The sequence below is a fragment of the Camelus dromedarius genome, chromosome 16 (assembly GCF_036321535.1).
Source record: "Camelus dromedarius isolate mCamDro1 chromosome 16, mCamDro1.pat, whole genome shotgun sequence".
Taxonomy (NCBI): Eukaryota; Metazoa; Chordata; class Mammalia; order Artiodactyla; family Camelidae; genus Camelus; species Camelus dromedarius.
In genome coordinates, this window is record NC_087451.1 from 37,694,352 (window position 1) to 37,700,147 (window position 5,796).

A 5,796-nucleotide genomic window follows, 5' to 3' on the forward strand; every position below is an offset into this window, starting at 1 on the left:
ACAGTGTATCCCAGTGGTCCTCAAACTTCAGTGAGTATCATTGTTGAACACCAACCCCCAGAGATGCTGATTCAGTAAACCTGGGAGGAGACCCAAGAATGTGCGTGTCTAACAAGTTCCTAAGTGGTGCTGCTGCTGACAGTCCAGCGACCACACTGTGAGAATGGTCGGCATACTGCTTTTAAATCCACATCTGCGTGAACTTCCACCTCATCACACAGCTTGTCATGGAGACAGATGATATTCCCCAACCAGGGTCAGAGAAACAGGTTAATGATTTATAAGCATCATGTCTTTTATTCTAAGAGAAAAACATTACAAATGCATTAAGACTTTTTTTTAATCCCTCACCCACTTCTCTTTGCCTCTCTCCACTGGCTCCTGGAAGTCTTTAGTGAAATAGATTATATGGGCAGCAGTTTGGCCATAGCACAGCAAAAATGGCCTGTCTCTGTTCCACAACGTCAGATGCCTTACGTGGGAAGACTTTCCCAGCAAAACAATTTACCAAAGGCATGCTAGGAGAAGCCATCAAAAAGAGCAAAAGAAAGACGTAGCTAAATTGGAGATGCTTTACTCTGGAAAACCAACAACATCCTCTTCCATTAGTGCTGAAGGTCCGAAGTAAGATGCGTACCTAAAACCTGAAAAACCTGACCCTGAGCCTCCTTCATGGAAGGGGACCCCATGAAGAGACCAGAGGGATCAAAAGAGAAGAGAGAATCCTGGGAGGAGGAGGAGGAGAAGGTGTAGTGAGTAGTCTTAAGGGCTTTTTACCCTGTATTTCCAGCTCTTGGACATCTCAGGTTGCCTTTTCTGATCCTTTGTCTTTGGGGAGGGACCAGGTAGCTAGTTCTTGCCAGTTAACCCAAGACGAAGTGGGTGTGATTTCCATGCTGGAGCGCTTAACTTCCCATGAAAGTTCTTCCCACAGCTTCCTCTCTTTCCTCTGCCACAGGGGCTGGTAACATTCATGACAGTGGCTGCAAGATCCGCCCAGAGCAGAACACCTGCCGACCCGTGCTGAGTGTGTGGAGTGAGAGAGAAACACACATTTGCTCTTTTAAGCCAATGAGACTTGCCGAGGCTTTGTTACTGCAGCACAAGCTAGCCTTTCCTAACTGAAGCAGGAGGAAAGACGGAGAAGGGGGCCTCCAGGCGTCTCTCCCAGGAGCATTATGAACAGGCCAAGATGAGACTGGGAAAAATAAATATTTTTACCATTCTCAGGCCACTGTGAAACCCATGACCTTCCACGGGCAGGTTCTTCTGTGTGTCTTCCAGATTTTGCAGGCTTATCTAAGGGAATTTGGGCTGTAGGTCTTCTGTCATTCCCCACGCCCGCCACTTTGCTTTAACCCATTTCAGACAGATCTGTTCCCTCTCCCATGGATCTTGTCTGAAGGGTAATTCTGATACAGTGGCCTATAGCCAGACTCCAGGCTCACAGTCTAAGACTCCCTCCCCTCACTTACCCCCAGGTCCGGGTCCAACCCGCAGTGTATTCTGTCTGCTGCTGGTTTGGCAAAGACGCCAAGGCTTTGTCAGTGCAATGCAATCAGTATCCCCCGCCACCTACTCACTGAGCATCCTTTGGAAGATGCCCGGGGCTGACAGCAGCCAGCATTCACGGCATTCCTGAAAGTATGTCCTGCCAGGCAGGAAGAAGGGGAAGCTTTGTGCTGCTGGGTTCCCAGCACCCCACTAACGACCAAGGAACCTAGTTCAGACTGTTTTACTGCTGGATGGAAACAGAGGGACTGGGTTCTGGCAGAAGCAGCTGAGATCCAAGCCTGGGCGGCAGCGGGGTGGGCTGGGACCATCCTAAGTGCCCCCACTCGCACCCCACCATCTGCTCCTCGGTGTTTTTATTGTTGTCTGGTTTTTAAAAATAAGTTCAAGAGGGAAAACAAAGCAAATTGGTGGAAAACAATGTGAAGGATTGAAACAATTTATATTTAAAATCTGTAAAAAAGAAAGTATATTTTCACCATCTTTAGTTCTTTAGCCCTATGTTTTTCATTAAACTTTGAAAAAGAGACCCCCCTTCCCAAATCATGGCGTGCCCTCAGTGCACTTGGAATGGTTCTAGGAGTCTCTGTTTAGTTCCTCCAGGCCTTCCTAACCTCATCTCAAACCCCACTCCAGGCTCCAAACTGATCTGAACCTTCCTGTATAAACAGTAACCTTTTTTGTTGTTGTTTTTAAAGCCACCTGCTACCTTTGAGCATGCTCCCTATGTTCCTGTGTTTGGGTTATCTCCCTCTTAATGGTCTGAATTTCCCCAAGATACTTGCTTTCCCATCCATTTTTTCTGCAGCGAGGGCTTGGTCATGTGATTTAGGCTCAGCCAACTGGAAACACCTTTGTGGGACATGGCTTCAGGAGTGATTCCAAGAATTAGGTGCCACACAGAATCCGTTTAGTAAAAGATGGCTGTGTAAATATCTGGTTTCCAGTGTAGACCCCGAGCTGCCAGGGGCAGAGGCTGTATCTGCAGTGGAGTCTGGGGCTCTGTCTGGTGTCATCCCAAGGAGTGGCCAAGGTGTCACCTGGATCAGTGCTGAGGGTCATAGGGACATTGTGTCGGGCAGCAGAGCCCCCCAGCTCAGCTCTCTGGGCCTCTCCCGTTTTTATGAATATCCTTTAATAAGCTTCTTTTTCTGTTTAAGTTCTCCAGAGTGAATTTTGTTGGTTGCAATTATGAATACTAATTAATATGATAAACAGAACCCCACCCACCCACCCACCCAAAACTCATGTTTCCCTTTATATTATGAGCCTCAAAACAAAGAGAAAGACGTCCTTCCAAGGCTCTCCTGCCCTCTTCCATTCTGTTCTGGTCCAGGGAAGCATCTGAATTTCAAGACTCTGGAAACTCTACTGATGGACAAATTCCTTGATACAAAAAATACCTAGGGCCTGCTATGTTCCAGGCAGGTATGATAGGTCCCTGGCCTCAGGGAGCGTACAGTATATGTAACCAAATAATCACACAAACTGATAGAACAGTGCCGTTGTAAAAAGTGCTCCGAAGGAGAGAAAAACAGAGGAAATGGGCGCCTTAACCTGTTAGATCCCACCAGGAAGTCACAAAAGGCTTACCTGAGGAAATGATAATTTTGGTGGAAACCATGCTCCAAAGTCATCAGACTTTCATTTGCCTCCCAAGCACACATGATGACATCTCCCAGCCTTTCTTGCATCTGGGTGGGCCCGTGTGACTAGGTTTTGGCCGATGGAATAAAAGCAGAAGTGAGGTAAGCCATCACCAGACCTGGCCATCAGACATCCCCTATGCAAACCTTCTACATGCTTACTTTTTCGATTCCGAAATGGCACAGCCAGATAGCGGAAGATCCCGGATCCCTGCAGGACTGCTTCGGAGAGTCACCAGGGAGAGCTGTTGAAGACACATCAGACTTTAACGGTAGTAGGAAACAGGCTTTTATTATGTTAAGCCATTGAGTTTTCAAAGGCTAGTCGTTACTGTAGCGTGGCTCACCCTCCCCTTACTGATGCACAGTTGGGCAGAGAGCTGAAGGGCGAATAGAGGTTACATGTAGACAGAGAGGGGACATGGAAGCATTCTAAGCAGAGACAACAGCCCCATGCAAAGGCTTCACGGCGGGAGGAAAAAGGGCGAGAAGGAGGAGTCGGGAAAGACCAAGGGGGATGAGTGAGGTGGCAGGCAGCGGGGTTCAAGATCACGGACACTGGCAGAGGTTCGAGGGTGTGGGCTGTGCATGGGCCATGTGAAGCAGTTATGACTTCAAGATTCATGCTCACGCACATCCCCACTGCCCAGAGACTCTGGCTGGGGTCCTGTCTGTTTGTTTTCAAGCCAGAGACCCTGGAGTTCCTCACTCTTTGCCTTCCTCACTCCCAGATGCGGAAGGCTTTGAGAAGAAGCTGTACTTTTCCGTTCTACAGTAAGCTGCCCACATCAAAGCCCGAGAAGCCACAGGCATTTGGGGAGTCGTGGGTCAGATATTTAATTACTCTTAATCTAGAAGCCTCTTCTCCCCGCACTGCCAAGAACAGAAAGTTCCTTTCTGAGAAATAGGGTAGTTCCTTGGAAAGACTGCATCTCATCCTTGACCCACAGAGCTTTCAGACTCACCTCCAGACCTCCAGAGCTTGAGAATACCCAGACATCTTCCCTGACCACGATCTTGGACAGGACAGGAGGCCTCTAGCACTGGCAGTAGACGATGGGGAGGGTGGTATGAGGTGGATGCCTTTTAAATTTATTTTTAAGAAAAGCCACCTTTCAAATGGAGAGAGGAGGGTGGACCTGTATTTCGAAACAACATCTTTGTTGCTCTGATATAATCAGATAAAGAAATTACTATAAAAATATTGCCTCATCTACAAAGCTTAGGACATTTTTTCCCCCTTTTGCTCTCTCTCTTGTTTAATCTTTGAGAAAGATAATGAAAGAGGAAGCTTGAAACCCCATTTCTATTGATGTTCGAACACACAACTGCTGGATTTAAGAACCAGAGGAGATCAAAGGGAAAGGGTCCCATTTCGATGAAATTATAGCATCGCTGGCAGAGGGTGTGGGGCTCATTTAGGAACTTGGAGGCAAGGAGTTGTTAACACACCTTCATTTGAGCCAAGGACAGAAGGAAATATGCCTGAGATTCCCAGGGATTAATTAGGAGTGTGGCTAACAACATTACAGCGGCTGCACACACTCCACTGATACAATTCCCTCGGCAAAACCCACAAGCCCCCAAAATCAGTACCATCCAAGGGAGAAATGGATGGTGGTGACTCTAGGCTGATTCCAAAGGAGCGGTCTCCTGCTCTGAAATTTTAACTGGCCCAGGGTCGTTAGACCTGCCCTTATTGGGATCTGGGGCAAGAGACTGGGAGAAATAGAGTTGGAAATACAGTGGCAGGTAAGGAACTAATCACATTTCATATCTGCTAGGACTGAATCTCTCACTATTTTCTTCTTAAACTGGATATTCCAGTGGGTTTCCATTGTTCTTCCACCCACCAGCCCACGACTCCAGCTGCAGTTCCCATTATGACCAGCTTCTACCCCAACTGGTTCCTCCTCTGGTCCCAGTCTTGCTCAAGACACCACCATCCAGGCATCCTACCCAGAGACCTGAGTCCTTCTTGTCCTTTCGGCACTTGGTCCTACCCACACCTACTCCATCACCGAGCCCCACTGACTGATTCCATTCTCTCTCAGATGAGTCCCCTCCCCTCCACCCCCAATGCCTACATTTGGATCTTCTAATAACAGACTAGAGGAATGTAAAGAAATCACCTATGAGAGCATTAGAGATGCTACAATAGCATCTTTAGGAGGGGCTTGTTTTTGTTTTTTATTATGGAAGTACCATCAGTTACAGTGTGTCAGTTTCTGGTGTACAGCACAATTTCCCAGTCATGCATATACATACATATATTCATTTTCATATAAAATAGCATTTATAAATGAAAACCACTTAAAGCAAAGCCAGGGGACTGCCACAAGTTTAAAATCCCCCATTATGGGCAAGAGGGGGAAAAAAAAAACCCCAATAAACTCTATTTTGAAAATTTGAAGTCTTTCCCCCACCCCCACTGGAACATTCTTACCCATCTCTTATGGCTATGGAAATTGATACAGTCATTTGGGAAAATAATTTGGCCATATATATCAAGAGCCATAAAAATGTTCATCTCCTTTGACCCAGTAATCCCACTCCCGGGAATTTTACTTGAGGGAAATAATTCAAAACAAGAAAAAAAAAAAAGGGCGGGAGGGGGTCTGATTCTATACAGATGTTT

The 5,796-nt window shown here is 46.8% G+C and overlaps 1 long non-coding RNA gene across 1 annotated transcript; it reads right to left on the minus strand.

The window, feature by feature from the left end:
- Positions 1–313: 313 nt before the first annotated feature.
- LOC135323148 (uncharacterized) lies at positions 314–3,397 on the minus strand. Its single transcript, XR_010384400.1, has 3 exons — positions 3,321–3,397; positions 3,106–3,224; positions 314–1,023 (listed from the first exon to the last, which is right to left on the minus strand). It is a non-coding gene; the product is annotated as an uncharacterized LOC135323148 (long non-coding RNA).
- Between the last annotated feature and the right edge of the window lie 2,399 nt (positions 3,398–5,796).